This window comes from Mesoplodon densirostris, chromosome 18, assembly GCF_025265405.1.
Source record: "Mesoplodon densirostris isolate mMesDen1 chromosome 18, mMesDen1 primary haplotype, whole genome shotgun sequence".
In the NCBI taxonomy this organism is placed as follows: domain Eukaryota; kingdom Metazoa; phylum Chordata; class Mammalia; order Artiodactyla; family Ziphiidae; genus Mesoplodon; species Mesoplodon densirostris.
The window spans coordinates 58573744-58591298 of record NC_082678.1 but is presented as its reverse complement, the minus strand read 5'-3'; the positions used below and the strand labels follow the sequence as shown (position 1 = coordinate 58591298).

Here is a 17555-nt window from a genome sequence, read left to right as displayed (position 1 = left end):
AAGACAACTCTCATACAAAAGATATAGAATCAGTATTGAAACAGACTTCTTAAAAGCAACACTAGAAGCTGAAAGACAGTTGAAAATTATCTTCAGTTATTTGAGGGAAATTTCTGACTTGCAGTCTAAGTTCTTAGCAACCCAAATGATCAATAAACTGTAAGACAGACTAAAGCCTTCAGTATTCAGTATTAAAGGACCTAAAACATTTGCTTCAAATGCACACTTTCTCAGGATCCAACTGAAAGATATTCTCCAACAAAGAAGAGAAAATTCAGAAAGAGGAATACCAAGGATACAGGAAACCGGAGTTCCAACACAGAAAAGTGAAATTCCCAAAACAACCAAGGAAGAAAGCTCTGGGATGAATCTGTGTGGCAGTCCCGTAGTAGTTAGTCTAGATTGGTTTTTGAGGATGGAATGTTTTGCCCATATTGAGAAAAATTCTTGCAGCTGTGACAAAGTGGGAATTAATGATAGAAACATAGAAAATTAAGCAAAAAAGGAGAGAGGGAGAGTTATTAACTCCAAGGCAGACAAAAACATCTTGTATGGGAAAGGACATGTAATCATAGTGGATCATGTAATTCACCTTTAAATGGTAATCCACTGAATATTGATTTACAAAAGAATTGTGAAATAATGCTGCTAGAAGAACGGAGAGGTAGTGAAGTTATCAGTGATATGAGATAAACATCTTCTGTAGGAAGAGTCAGTAAATGATTTCTAATGGTTAAAACCCAGGAAGTAGTAATAGTATGTTATTTAGAAATGTGGAGGCAAGTGACCACAAGAACTATGTAAAATATTTTCAGTTACTGGTTTCTGAGATTGGGAATTGGAGATGTGGTGTGAGAAGGCAAAAGAAAATTCTGTTTTTATTAAAACTATTATAATACTATTTGACTTTTAAACTATGCTTGTGTATTTGATTAAAAATTAAAATTTACAAGCTAAAATTAACTTTCTAAAGAGTCTGGAGATTGGTTCAAGATGGCGGAGTAGAAGGACACGCTCTCATTCTTTCGAGAACACCGGAATCACAACTAACTGCTGAACAGTCATCAACAGGAAGACACTGGAACTCACCAAAAAAGATAAACCACATGCAAAGACAAAGAAGAGGCTGCAGTGAGACAGTAGGAGGGGCGCTATCACAATAAAATCAAATCCCATAACTGCTGGGTGGGTGACTCATAAACTGGAGAACACTTATACCACAGAAGTCCACCCACTGGAGTGAACGTTCTGAGCCCCACGTCAGACTTCCCAACCTGGGGGCCTGTCAACGGGAGGAGGAATTCCTAGAGAATCAGACTTTGAAGGCTAGCGGGATTAGATTGCAGGACTTTGGCAGGACTGGGGGAAACAGAGACTCCACTCTTGGAGGGCACACACAAAGAAGTGTGCACATCAGGACCCAGGGGAAGGAGCAGTGACCCAATAGGAGACTGAGCCAGACCTACCTGCTAGTCTTGGATGGTCTCCTGCAGAGGCGGGGGACAGCTGTGGCTCACCAAGGGACAAGGACACTTGCAGCAGAAGTTCTGGGAAGGACTCCTTGGCGTGAGCTCTCCCAGAATCTGCCATTGGCCCCACCAAAGAGCCTGGGTAGGCTCCAGTGTTGGGTCACCTCAGGCCAAACAACCAACAGGGAGGGAACTCAGCCCCACCCATCAGCAGACAAGGGGATTAAAGTTTTACTGAGCTCTGCCCACCAGAGCAACAGCCAGCTCTACCCACCACCAGTCCCTCCCATCAGGAAACTTCCACAAGCCTCTTAGATAGCCTCATCCACCAGAGGGCAGACAGCAGAAACAAGAACTGCAATCCTGCAGCCTGTGGAACAAAAACCACATTAACGGAAAGATAGACAAGATGAAAAGGCAGAAGGCTATGTCCAGATGAAGGAACAAGATAAAACCCCAGAAAAACAACTAAATGAAGTGGAGATAGGCAACCTTCCAGAAAAAGAATTCAGAATAATGATAGTGAAAATGATCCAGGACCTCGGAAAAAGAATGGAGGCAAAGATCGAGAAGATGCAAGAAATGTTTAACAAAGATCTAGAAGAATTAAAGAACAAACAAACAGAGATGAGCAATACAATAACTGAAATGAAAAATACACTAGAAGGAATCAATAGCAGAATAACTGAGGCAGAAGAATGCATAAGTGACCTGGAAGACAGAATGTTGGAATTCACTGCTGCAGAACAGAATAAAGAAACAAGAATGAAAAGAAATGGAAGACAGCCTAAGAGACCTCTGGGACAACATTAAACACACCAACATTCGCATTATAGGAGTCCCAGAAGGAGAAGAGAGAGAGAAAGGACCCGAGAAAATATTTGAAGAGATTATAGTCGAAAACTTCCCTAACATGGGAAAGGAAATAGCCACCCAAATCCAGGAAGCACAGAGAGTCCCATACAGGATAAACCCAAGGAGAAACACGCCAAGACACATAGTAATCAAATTGGCAAAAATTAAAGACAAAGAAAAATTATTGAAAGCAGCAAAGGAAAAAGGACAAATAACATACAAGGGAACTCCCATAAGGTTAACAGCTGATTTCTCAGCAGAAACTCTACAAGCCAGAAGGGAGTGGCATGATATACTTAAAGTGATGAAAGGGAAGAACCTACAGCCAAGATTACTCTACCCGGCAAGGATCTCATTCAGATTCGATGGAGAAATCAAAAGCTTTACAGACAAGCAAAAGCTAAGAGAATTCAGCACCACCAAACCACCTGTACAACAAATTCTAGAGGAACTTCTCTAAGTGGGAAACACAAGAGAAGAAAAGGACCTACAAAAACAAATGCAAAACAATTAAGAAAATGGTAAAAGGAACATACATATCGATAGTTACCTTAAATGTGAATGGATTAAATGCTCCAACCAAAAGACACAGGCTCGCTGAATGGATACAAAAACAAGAGCCATATATATGCTGTCTACAAGAGACCCACTTCAGACCTAGGGACACATACAGACTGAAAGTGAGGGGATGGAAAAAGATATTCCATGCAAATGGAAATCAAAAGAAAGCTGGAGTAGCAATACTCATATCAGATAAAATAGACTTTAAAATAAAGCATGTTACAAGAGACAAGGAAGGACACTACGTAATGATCAAGGGATCAATCCAAGAAGAAGATATAACAATTACAAATATATATACACCCAACATAGGAGCACCTCAATACATAAGGCAACTCCTAACAGCTCTAAAAGAGGAAATCGACAGTAACACAATAATAGTGGGGGACTTTAACACCTCACTTACACCAATGGACAGATCATCCAAACAGAAAATTAATAAGGAAGCACAAGCTTTAAATGGCACAGTAGACCAGATAGATTTAATTGATATTTATAGGACATTCCATCCAAAAACAGCAGATTACACTTTCTTCTCAAGTGCGCATGGAACATTCTCCAGGATAGCTCACATCTTGGGTCACAAATCAAGCCTCAGTAAATTTAAGAAAATTGAAATCATATCAAGCATCGTTTCTGACCACAACAGTATGAGATTAGAAATCAATTACAGGGGAAAAAAATGTAAAAGCCACAAACACATGGAAACTAAACAGTATGTTACTAAATAACCGAGAGATCACTAAAGAAATCAAAGAGGAAATCAAAAAATACCTAAGACAAATGACAATGAAAACACAACAGTCCAAAACCTATGGGATGCAGCAAAAGCAGTTCTAAGAGGAAAGTTTATAGCTATACAAGCCTACCTCAAGAAACAAGAAAAATAAACAATCTAACATTACACCTGAAGGAACTAGAGAAAGAAGAACAGACTCAACCCAAAGTTAGCAAAAGGAAAAATATCATAAATATCAGAGCAGAAATAAATGAATTAGAAACAAAACAGTACCAAAGATCAATAAAACTAAAAGCTGGTTCTTCGAGAAAATAAACAAAATTGATAAACCATCAGCCAGACTCATCAAGAAAAAAGGGAGAGGACTGAAATCAATAAAATTAGAAATGAAAAAGGAGAAGTTACAACAGACACCACAGAAATACAAAGCATCCTAAGAGACTATTACAGGCAACTCTATGCCAATAAAATGGACAACCTGGAAGAAATGGACAAATTCTTAGAAAGGTATAACCTGCCAAGACTGAACCAGGAAGGAACAGAAAATATGAACAGACCAATCACAAGTAATGAAATTGAAACTGTGATTTTAAATCTTCCAACAAACAAAAGTCCAGGACCAGATGGCTTTACAGGTGAACTCTATCAAACATTTAGAGAAGAGCTAACACCTATTCTTCTCAAAATCTTCCATTCCAAAAAATTGCAGAGGAAGGAAAACTCCCAAACTCATTCTGTGAAGCCACCATCACCCTGATACCAAAACCAAAGATACTACAAAAAAAGAAAATTACAGACCAGTATCACTGATAAATATACATGCAGAAATCCTCAACAAAATACTGGCAAACAGTAACAACACATTAAAAGGATCATACACCATGATCAAGTGGGATTTTATCCCAGAGATGCAAGGATTCTTCAGTATACGCAAATCAATCAATGTGATACAACATATTAACAAATTGAAGAATAAAAGCATATGACCATCTCAATAGATGCAGAAAAATCTTTTTACAAAATTCAACACCCATTTATGATAAAAACTCTCCAGAAAGTGGGCATAGAGGGAACCTACCTCAACATAATAAAGGCCATATATGACAAACCCACAGCAAACATCATTCTCAATGGTGAAAAACTGAAAGCATTTCCGCTAAGATCAGGAACAAGACAAGGATGTCCACCCTCACCACTATTATTCAACATAGTTTTGGAAGTCCTAGCCATGACAATCAGAGAAGAAAAAGAAATAAAAGGAATAGAAATTGGAAAAGAAGAAGTAAAACTGTCACTGTTAGCAGATGACATGATACTATACATAGAGAATCCTAAAGATGGCACCAGAAAACTACTAGAGCTAATCAATGAATTTGGTAAAGTTGCAGGATACAAAATTTATGCACAGAAATCTCTTGCATTCCTATACACTAATGATGAAATATCTGAAAGAGAAATTAACGAAACATTCTCATTTACCATTGCAACAAAAATAATAAAATACCTAGGAATAAACCTACCTAGAGAGACAAAAGACCTGTATGCAGAAAACTATAAGACACAAATGAAAGAAATTAAAGATGATACCAGCAGATGAAGAGATATACCTTGTTCTTGGATTGGAAGAATCAATATTTTGAAAATGACTATACTACCCAAAGCAATCTACAGATTCAATGAAATCCCTATCGAATTACTAATGGCATTTTTTACAGAACTAGAATTTAAAATCTCAAAATTTGTATGGAGACACAAAAGACCCCGAATAGCCAAAGCACTCTTGAGGGAAAAAAACGGAGCTGGAGGAATCAGACTCCCTGACTTCAGACTATACTACAAAGCTACAGTAATCAACACAATATGGTACTGGCACAAAAACCAAAATATAGATCAATGGAACAGGATAGAACACCCAGAGATAAACCCACTCATCTCTGGTCAACTAATCTATGACAAAGGAGACAAGGATATACAATGCAGAAAAGACAGTCTCTTCAATAAGTGGTGCTGGAAAAACTCGACAGCTACATGTAAAAGAATGAAATTAGAACACTCCCTAACACCATACACAAAAATAAACTGAAAATGGATTAGAGACCTAAATGTAAGACTGGGCACTATAAAATTTTTAGAGGAAAACATCAGAAAAACACTCTTTGACATAAATCACAGCAAGATATTTTTTGATCCACCTCCAGAGTAATGGAAATAAAAATAAACAAATGGGACCTAATGAAAGTTAAGATCTTTTGCACAGCAAAGGAGACCATAAACAGGACTAAAAGACAACCCTCAGAATGGGAGAAATATTTGCAAATGAATCATCGGACAAAGGATTAATCTCCAAAATATATAAACAGCTCATGCAGCTCAATATTAAAAGAACAAACAACCAATCCAAAAATGGGCAGAAGACCTAAATAGACATTTCTCCATAGAAGACATACAGATGGCCAAGAAGCACATGAAAAGCTGCTCAACATCACTAATTTTTAGAGAAATGCAAATCAAAACTACAATGAGCTATCACCTCACACCAGTTAGAATGGGCATCATCAGAAAATCTACAAACAACAAATGCTGGCAAGGGTGTGGAGAAATGGGAACCCTCTTGCACTGTTGGTGAGAATGTAAATTGATACAGCCACTATGGAGAACAGTATGGAGGTTCCTTAAAACACTAAAAATAGAACTACTATATGACCCAGCAATCCCACTACTGGGCATATACCCAGAGAAAAACATAATTCAAAAAGACCCATGCACCCCAATGTTCATTGCAGCACTATTTACAGTTGCCAGGTCATGGAATCAACCTAAATGCCCATTGGCAGATGAATGTATAAAGAAGATGTGGTACATATATAACAATGGAATATTACTCAGCCATAAGAAGGAAGGAAATTGGGTCATTTGTAGAGACGTGGATGCATCTAGAGATTGTCATACAGAGTGAAGTAAGTCAGAAAGAGAAAAACAAATATCGTATATTAACACATATATGTGGAACCCAGAAAATGGTACAGATGAACTGGTTTACAGAGCAGAAACTGAGACACAGAAGTAGAGAGCAAACATATGACACCAAGGGGGCAAAGCAGCAGGTGGTGGGGGTTGTGGTGTGATGGATTGGGAGATTGGGATTGACATGTATACACTGATGTGTATAAAATGGATGACTAATAGGAAAATAAGTAAACATTAAAAAAATAAAGAGTCTGGAGGTTTCAATTCTAGATGAGATGGAGTAAGTACATTCTGTACTGTCTTTAAAAGCTAGACAGAATGCATGGAGCAGCTATTTGAGTACTGTGAAAAGTGAATAATATTAGACAGATTGCGGAAGAAGGCCAGAATTCAAAATACCAATGAACTGGTTGGAATAACTATATTAATATCAGGACAAAGTAGAATTAAGAGGAAAGAAAATTATTGGGGTGTTAGAAGAAAAATTACATAATGATAAAAGGGTCAATTTATCAAAAAGACATAACAATCCTAAATGTGTATGCACCTAAAAATAGAGCTTCAAAATACATGACACAAAAGCTGACATCTGAATAGAGAAATAGACAAATCCACAAGCATGGTTGGAGACTTTAAAATTCCTCTCTCAGTAATAGATAGAAGTAGTAAACAGAAAATCAATAAAGAGATGGAAGACTTAAACAATATTATTAACCAGCTAGATTGAATTAACATTATAGAGCACTCCACCAAACAACAGCAGAATAAACACAAGGAATATGTACCAATTTAGACAATATCCTGGGTGATAAACTTAAAATATTTTTAAGGATTTGAAATCATAGTGTGTTCTTTGACCATGCTGCAAATAAACAAATGAGAAATCAATAACAGAAAGATAACATAAAAATGTCCAAGTACTTGGAAATTAAGAACATCTTTAAAAATCCATAGGAAAAACAGGATGTCTTAGGATAATTAGAAAATACTGTGAACTCACCAGAAATGAAAATCATCATATCAGAATTTGTGGACCACAGCTATAGCAGAGCTCAGTGGGAAATTTATATCATTAAATGTTTATTTTCAAAAACAAGAAGGATCTCTAATCAGTTATCTAAACTTCTACCTTACGAAGCTAGAAAAGAAGAGCAAAATAAATGTAAAGCAAACAAAAAAGAAAAGAATATAAATCAGTGAAACTAAGAAATCAATAAAATCCATTTTTAAAGCAATCAGTAAAATCTACTGACTTATAGGTAAACTGACAAAAAAAAAGAAGTCACAAATTGCCAATATCTGGAATAAAAGAGGTGATATTACTACATATCCTGCAGACATTCAAAGGATAATATGGGGAAATTTTTACCTGTCTCAGAGCTCACTTAAGCAGTTGTTTAACTTCACAGCTTCCTGAGACAATGAATGAAAATTGGGACAAATAACAAACTAACTGAAAAGCTTAAAGAGAAAAGCTGGGAAATGAAATGTCCATGGGGGCTTTAAAAGTTCCAACATATTCCTGAGACTCTAGTAGGAATGTTTAGGACTGTGCACATGACCAGGGATGTGCACATGCTCATAATACCTGAGAAGGTCCTAAGCTCTCACCTCTGTGTGGCCTGAGGCTCTGCTGAAGCAGGAAGTGAAGACTAAGGTAGAGTTTTTGCCTGCCTGATCAAGGCTCAAAAATGTATCCAAAAACACATGCAAAGCCTCTTGGCAAAGAATGGGAGACTGTGGATTCCAGATGTTTAAGGAAATCTCTATCTAATCATTAGCTGACGACTAAGCTGACCTAGCAATGGTCACACATGACAGAATGCAGACTTTACAAAATGATTTCAGAAAAGTCACAACAACAACAACAGCAGCATCAACAACAAAAATCCTTGGGGAGGGAGGAAGAATCTGATTTCTACAGTTGCCACATTACATTATTTAAAATGTACTCTTTTCAACAAGAATTATGTCATGTGCAAAGAAGAATGTATTCCCCATACACAGGGGAGAAAGCAGTCAATAAGAATTATCCCTAAGGGAGTCCAGATGTTGTAGTTAGTGTATAAAACTTTTTTTTTTTTTTTTTTGCGGTACGCCAGCCTCTCACCGTTGTGGCCTCTCCCACTGCAGAGCACAGGCTCCGGACACGCAGGCTCAGCGGCCATGGCTCACGGGCCCAGCCGCTCCGTGGCATGCGGGATCCTCCCAGACCGGGGCACGAACCCTCATCCCCTGCATCGGCAGGCGGACTCTCAACCACTGCGCCACCAGGGAAGCCCAGTATAAAACTATTTTAAATATGATCAAGGAACTAAGGAAATTATGCCTAAAGAGCTATAGGAAACTATGAGAATGATGTTTCAGCAGATGGAGAATATCAAGTTAGATAGAATTTTTTTAAAAAGAACCTATTGGAAATTCTGTAGTTGAAACGTACAATAAGTGAAATGAGAAATTTATTAGAGGGGCTCAACAGCAGTTTTGAGCAGGAAGAAGAAAGAAATGGTTTCCAGTCTGAGGAACAGAAAGAGAAAGAATGAAGAATAATTAAGATAGCCTCAGGAACCTGTACAACCCCATCAAACATACCAGCATACACATAAAGAGAGTCTTAGAGGGAGAGAAGAGAGAGAAAGAAAGATTTTTTTTTTTTTTTTTTTTTTTGGCTGTATGCAGGCCTCTCACTGCTGTGGTCTCTCCCGCTGCAGAGCACAGGCTCTGGATGCACGGGTTCAGTGGCCATGGCTCACGGGCCCAGCTGCTCCGCAGCATGTGGGATCTTCCCGGACCGGGGCATGAACCCGTGTCCCCTGCATCGGCAGGCAGACTCTCAACCACTGCGCCACCAGGGAAGCCCAAAACAGAAAGATTTTTTTGAAAAAGTAATGACTGGAAACTTCCCTAATTTGATGAAAAACATTAATCTACACATTTAAGAAAATCAGGAAACTCCAAGTAGTTTGAACTCAAAGAGATCCATACATAGAAATGTCATGATCAAGCTGTCAAAAGACAAAGAGAGAATCTAGAAAGCAGCAAGAGAAAAATTACTCGTTATACAAGGTATCCTCAATAACTTAAGCAGATTTCTCACTGGAAACCACGGAGAGAAGAAGCCAGTGAAATGACATGTTTAAAATGCTGAAAGAAAAAGACTGTCCGTTGAATCTATATCTAACAAAACTATCCTTCAAAAATTAAGGAGAAAGAACATTTCCAAATAAACAAAAGACTGAGAGAATTAATCTCTAGAAAACTTATTGTACAAGAAATACTAAAGGGAGTCTTTTTCTGGCTGAAATGAAAGGACACTAACCAGTAACATATCCACATGAAGAAATAAAGAGCATCTGTAAGGGTAATTTCATAGATAATATAAAAAACAATATAACTATATTTTAATAACTTTTTCTCCTGTTTGATTTTTGAAAACAACTGCATAAAGCAATAAACTTAAGTCTGTGGTAATAGACATTGTCTTGGCAGTCCCAAAGATGATGTTTAGGTTCAGTTATTCACCAGGAGCAGTGATAGACTCAGCACATAGCTGTATGCACACCTAGGATTTATTACAGTGAAAGGATACAAAGCAAAAACAGCAAAGGGAATAGGCACATGGGCAAACTCCAGGGGAAGCCAGGTACAGTCTTCCAAAGGTCCTCTCTCAATGGAGTCACACAGGGCACACTTAGTTTCCCAGCAATGAATTGTGGTAACGTGTGAAATAGCCAATCGGGAGAGCTTGTTAGAGACTCAGCACCCGGTTTTTTTATTTGGGCTGGTCGTATAGGCAGCCTCTGCCTAACATTTCCCCAAAGTCTAGACTCTCAGAAGCAAAGCAGGTGTTCAGCATTAATCATATTTTTCCACAGACATTGTAAATACAGTGAGAGTTTCTTCTTAGTTAGTGATTGGAACCCTCCCTGAAATCTAAACACCAACCAAGGACTACCTTATATGCAGGCCTTTGTAGGGATAAGCAACTTGGCCTGCTGTGTTAACTCTTTTCTGCACAGGTGTACAATGTTTAAAGATATATTAAAGTAATAGCACAAGGGTTCGGGGGAAGAAACAGAGTTATACAGGAGCAGTGTTTTTGTATACTACTGAAATTAAGTTGCTATCAATCCAAAATAGATTTTTATAAATTAAGGTGTTTATTATAATCCTCAAAGCAACCATTAATAAAATAACTCAAATATCTATTGTACACAGAAGAAGGCAGTAATGAAGGAATAGTGGAAGAACAATAACAAAAAAGACATAGAAAACAAATAGTAAAGTGGATATTTGCAAAATAGCTAAGTAAATTCTACCTTATCAGTAAGTATATTAAGTGTAAATGGACTAAGCTCTTCAATCAAAAGAAAAAGATTGGCAAAATGAATTTTTTTAAAAAGAACATTACCCAACTTTATGCTGCCTGAAAGATAAATGCTTTGGTTAAAAAACACAACTAGATCAAGTGTAAATAGTTAGAAAAAGACATACCATGCAAGCAGTAAACAAAAGACAACTGATTTGGTTATACTAATACCAGACAAAATAAACTTTAAGACAAAAATTGTTACTAGAAATTTTCTAATAAAATTTTCACTCCATTAATTCAACAATTATATTTGGAGACTTTAATACCCCACTTTCAATAATGGATAGAACAGTTAGAAAGAAAATCAACAGAAAAGGAAAGTCTTGAACAACACTAAACCAACAATTACAAACCTAACATATTTATCACACTCTACCCTACAATAACAGAATGCACATTTTTCTCAAGTGTATATGACACATACTTCAGGATAGACCATATGTTAGGCTACAAAATAAGTCTCAATACATTTTAAATGGTTAAAGTCATAGAAAGTATCTTTTCTGATCACAGTGGAATGATAGTATAAATCAGTAACAGACAGAAAATTTAAAAACTTATAAATATGTGGAAATTAAACAACATACTCCTAACCAGTGGATCAAAGAAGAAATCAAAAGGGAAATTAGAAAATACCTTGTGATAAATGAATATGATAACACAGTGTACCAAAATTTTGAGGGTAGAGTAAAAGCAGTGCTCAGAGAGAAATTTATTTTTATAAATGCCTATATTAAAAAAAAAAGATCTGAAATCAGTACTCTAACCTTCTACCTTAAGGAATTAGGGAAAGAAGGGCAAACCAAACCCAAGGCAAGCAGATCAAAGGAATAGTAGAGATTAGAATGGAAATAAAGGAAATAGAAAATAAAGTAGAAAAAGTCAGGGTAACAAAAGTTGGTTCATTGAAAAGATCAAGAAAATTGACAACATTTAACTAGACTGACCAAGAAAAAATCCAGAAAGGACTCAAATTACTAAAATTAGGAATGAAAGATTGTTACTGTCAAACTTACAGAAATATGAAGCATTATAAGAGAATACTTGAACAATTGTATGACAACAAAATAGATAATTTAGATAAGTTGGACAAATTCAGGACTTCCCTGGTGGCACAGTTGTTAAGACTCCTCCTGCCAATGCAGGGGACACACATTAGAGCCCTGGTCTGGGAAGATCCCACATGCTGTGGAGCAACTAAACCTGTGTGCCACAACTACTGAGCCTGTGCTCTAGAGCCCGCAGTTCACAACTACTGAGCCTACATGCCACAACTAATGAAGCCTGTGTGCCGAGAGCCCATGCTCAGCAACAAGAGAAGCCACCAGCCCCTGCTTGCCACAACTAGAGAAAGCCCATGTGTAGCAACGAAGACCCAATGCAGCCAAACATAAAAAGATAATAAATAAATTTATTTTTTTAAAAAAAGGAGGGACAAATTCATAGAAAGACACAGCTATGGAAACTGGCACTCAAGCAGTAGAATGTCTGAATAGATCTATAACAAGTGAAGAGATGCAAGAATTAGTAATATGAAAATTTCACACGAAGAAAAGCCCAGGAAAGAATGACTTCACTGATGAATTCTAGCAAACATTTAAAGAGAATCCTTTACAAACGCTTATGAAAAATAGAACAGGAAACATGTACCAATTTATTCTATGAGGCCAGTGTTGCCTGATACCAAAAGTAATCAAAGACATCACAAGAAAGCTACAGAGCAGTATCTCTTAGGGTTATAGATGCAAAAATCCTCAACAGAAAAGTAGAAAACTGAATCCAGCAACTTACTAAAATGATTGTACATAGTGACCAAGTGGAATTTATCTCAGGACTGCAAGATGGTTCAACACCCTGCCAGTTTATTGGTTCAACTAAAATCAGTGTAACACCATATTAAAGTACAAAAACCACAAGATCATCTCAAGATGAGAAAAAGCAATTGACAGTATAACACTCAACAAAGTAGGAATAGCAGGTACTTCCTAAACCTTAAAGGGCATCTATGCATCCAATAGTTAACATCATACTGAATGGTGAAAGTCATCATTTTTCTCTTACGTTTGAGAATAAAATAAGGATGGCCGCTCTCACCACTTCTATTCATTATTGTATTGGAGGTTCTAGCCAGGGCAGTTAGGCAAGAAAAAGAAATAAAAGATATCCAGATTGGAAAAGAAGTAAAATTATCTTTAAATTTGCAAATGACATGATATTCTACATAGAAATCCTAAGGAATCCATAAAAAATAACTATTTAGAGCTAAAACAAGTTCAGCAAAGTTATAGGATGCATATTCACTATACAAATATCAGTTGCATTTTTATACACTAGCAATGAACAATCCAAAAATGAAATCAAGTTAATTCCATTTACAGTAGCATCAAAAAGAGCAAGATACTTAGAAATAACTTTAATGAAAGTACCCTGAAAGCTTCAAAATATTGTTGAAAGAAATTTCTAAATAAATAGGAGAATTCCATGATGATGGATTGGAAAACATTATTATTAAGATAACATTCTCCCCCAAATTGATCTACAGATTTAATATAATCCCAACCAGAATTCCAACTGGATTGGGTGCAGAAATTGAGAAGGTGATCCTAAAATTCATATGGAAATTGAAAGAGACCCAGAATAGCCACAAAAAAATTGAAAAAGAAGAACAAAACTGGAGAACTGACAGTTCTCAATTTTAAACTTACTGTGAAACTACAGTAATCAAGACTGTATTGTATTGATGTAATACAGACATGTAGAACAAGGTGTAAAATTGAGGGTCCAGAAGCAAACCCATGCATTTACAGTGAATGGATTTTTGACAAAAGTGTCAAGACAATTTAATGAGGAAAGAATAGTTTTTTTCACAGATAATTCTTGGATAATTGGATATCCACCTGGAAAGGAATGAAGTTAGACCCCTACCTCACACCATATACAAAAGTTAACTCAAAATGGATCAAAACCTAGCAAGGTACAAATTTTCTTGACCTTGGATTAGGCAATGGTTTCTAAAGTATTTGCAAATCATGTATCTGATAAGGGTCTTATATCCAGAATATATAAAGAACTCTTACAGTTCAACAATAAAAATATAAATAATGCAATTTTAATTTGGGCCAATAATTTAAATAGACATTTCTCCAAAAAAGGATACACACATGGCCATTGTGCACATGAAAAGATGCAGAACATCATTAGTCATTAGGGAAATGCAAATCAAAACCAGAGTGAGGGCTTCCCCGGTGGCGCAGTGGTTGAGAGTCCGCCTGCCGATGCAGGGGACACGGGTTCGTGCCCCGATCCCGGAAGATCCCACATGCCGCGGAGCGGCTGGGCCCGCGAGCCATGGCCGCGGAGCCTGTGTGTCCGGAGCCTGTGCTCCGCAACGGGAGAGGCCACAGCAGTGAGAGGCCCGCGTACAGCAAAAAAAAAAAAAACAGAGTGAAATACCACTTCATACCTCCTGGTACATCTACTGAAAAAGATGGACAATAACAAGTGTTGGTGAAGCTATGGAGAAATTGGAAATCTCATACATGGCTAATGGAAATGTAAAGTTACATGACTGCTTTGGAAAAAAAAAAATGTAGCAGTTCCTCTAAAAGTTAAACATAGAGTTACCGTACAACCTAGCAATTCTATTCCTAAGTATATACCCAAGAGAATTTTTTTAATGTATCTATATAAAAACTTGTTTATAGTAGCATTATTCATAATAGTCAAAAGGTGGAAACAACCCAAATGCCCATTAACTTATGAATGGATAAACAAATTATGATATATCCATATAATGGAATATTATTCAGCCAGAAGAAGGAACAAAGTACTGATGCACAATACAAGTAACCTTGAAAACATCATGCTAAGTGAAAGAAGCCAGACACAAAATGACATATATGATTCTGGTTATATGAAGTGTCCAAAATAGGTGTATCTATACAGACAGAAAATAGATTGTGGTTGCAAGGGGTTAGGGGGAATAATCTGGGTAATTGGGAGCAACTAATGGGCACGGGGTTTCTTTTTGGTGAGGTAAAAATGTTCTGTAATAGACAGTGGTATAGGTTGCAGAACCTTGTAAATGTAACCACTGAATTAAAAAAATTTTTTTATACAGCAGGTCCTTATTAGTCATCAGTTTTATACACATCAGTGTATACATGTCAATCCCAATCGCCCAATTCATCACACCACCACCACCACCCCCTGCCGCTTTCCCCTCTTGGTGTCCATACGTTTATTCTCTACATCTGTGTCTCAATTTTCTGCCCTGCAAACCGAAAAACCACTAAATTTAAAAAATTTTAATAATGTTTAAAATTTTAAAACTTAGCAAATTGAACCCAACAATCTATAAAAAGAATAATGCACATGACCATGGTGGTTATTCTAAGGATGAAAGAAAGGCAAACTCAGTATTTGAAATTTTGCCAGTATAATCCACCATATTAACAGTCTAAAAAGAACAACTATATGATTATATCAATTGGTGCAAAAAATTTTTTACAAACTTATTCATTTATAATAAAAACTTGTTAAACCAGAATAAAAGTTATGTACATAAAATCTACAGCTAATATACTTAAGGTAAAAAGTATTGTGTGTGTAAAGAAGGTTTGGGGAAATATTTTCTATAATTTTCTTGTCTTTCAAAATAGAACGCATGTAACATTTTTGGGTATGTTATCAGTAGTTGGCAAAAGTAGGAGAGTTTTTTTTATGCATGAATAAATTTTAATTCATCTTATTCATTTTTTAATTTATTTTTTGCTTTATAACAAATTTAATCAGTTATACATATACATATGTTCCCATATCCCTTCCCTTTTGCGTCTCCCTCCCACCCTCCCTATCCCACCCCTCCAGGCGGTCACAAAGCACCAAGCTGATCTCCCTGTGCTATGCGGCTGCTTCCCACTAGCTATCTACCTTACGTTTGGTAGTGTATATATGTCCATGCCGCTCTTTCACTTTGTCACAGCTTACCCTTTCCCCTCCCCATATCCTCAAGTCCATTCTCTAGTAGGTCTGTGTCTTTATTCCTGTCTTACCCCTATGTTCTTCATGACATTTTTTTTCTTAAATTCCATATATATGTGTCAGCATACAGTATTTGTCTTTCTCTTTCTGACTCACTTCACTCTGTATGACAGGCTCTAGGTCCATCCACCTCATTACAAATAGCTCAATTTCGTTTCTTTTTATGGCTGAGTAATATTCCATTGTGTATATGTGCCACATCTTCTTTACCCATTCATCCGATGATGGACACTTAGGTTGTTTCCATCTCCGGGCTATTGTAAATAGGGCTGCTATGAACATTTTGGTACATGTCTCTTTTTGAATTATGGTTTTCTCAGGGTATATGCCCAGTAGTGGGATTGCTGGGTCATATGGTAGTTCTATTTGTAGTTTTTTAAGGAACCTCCATACCGTTCTCCATAGTGGCTGTACCAATTCACATTCCCACCAGCAGTGCAAGAGTGTTCCCTTTTTTCCACACCCTCTCCAGCATTTATTGTTTCTAGATTTTTTGATGATGGCCATTCTGACTGGTGTGAGATGATATCTCATTGTAGTTTTGATTTGCATTTCTCTAATGAGTAAAGATGTTGAGCATCCTTTCATGTGTTTGTTGGCAGTCTGTATATCTTCTGTGGAGAAATGTCTATTTAGGTTTTCTGCCCATTTTTGGATTGGGTTGTTTGTTTTTTTGTTATTGAGCTGCATGAGCTGCTTATAAATTTTGGAGATTAATCCTTTGTCAGTTGCTTCATTTGCAAATATTTTCTCCCATTCTGAGGGTTGTCTTTTGGTCTTGTTTATGGTTTCCTTTGCTGTGCAAAAGCTTTTAAGTTTCACTAGGTCCCATTTGTTTATTTTTGTCTTTATTTCCATTTCTCTAGGAGGTGGGTCAAAAGGATCTTGCTGTGATTTATGTCATAGAGTGTTCTGCCTTATGTTTTCCTCTAAGAGTTTGATAGTGTCTGGCCTTACATTTAGGTCTTTAATCCATTTTGAGTTTATTTTTGTGAATGGTGTTAGGGAGTGATCTAATCTCATACTTTTACATGTCCCTATCCAGTTTTCCCAGCACCACTTATTGAAGAGACTGTCCTTTCTCCACTGTACATTCCTGCCTCCTTTATCAAAGATAAGGTGCTCATATGTCCGTGGGTTTATCTCTGGGCTTTCTATCCTGTTCCATTGATCTATCTTTCTGTTTTTATGCCAGTACCATACTGTCTTGATTACTGTAGCTTTGTAGTATAGTCTGAAGTCAGGGAGCCTGATTCCTCCAGCTCCATTTTTCGTTCTCAAGATTGCTTTGGCTATTCGGGGTCTTTTGTGTTTCCATACAAATTGTGAAATTCTTTGTTCTAGTTCTGTGAAAAATGCCAGTGGTAGTTTGATAGGGATTGCATTGAATCTGTAGATTGCTTTGGGTAGTAGAGTCATTTTCACAATGTTGATTCTTCCAATCCAAGAACATGGTACATCTCTCCATCTATTTGTGTCATCTTTAATTTCTTTCATCAGTGTCTTATAATTTTCTGCATACAGGTCTTTTGTCTCCTTAGGTAGGTTT

At 36.9% G+C, this 17555-nt stretch overlaps 1 protein-coding gene across 6 annotated transcripts in view; it reads left to right on the top strand.

Moving 5' to 3' along the window:
- The window catches only part of BRIP1 (BRCA1 interacting helicase 1), a 189131-nt gene that overhangs the window by 162765 nt on the left and 8811 nt on the right, over positions 1 to 17555 (top strand). The window lies entirely within an intron of this gene.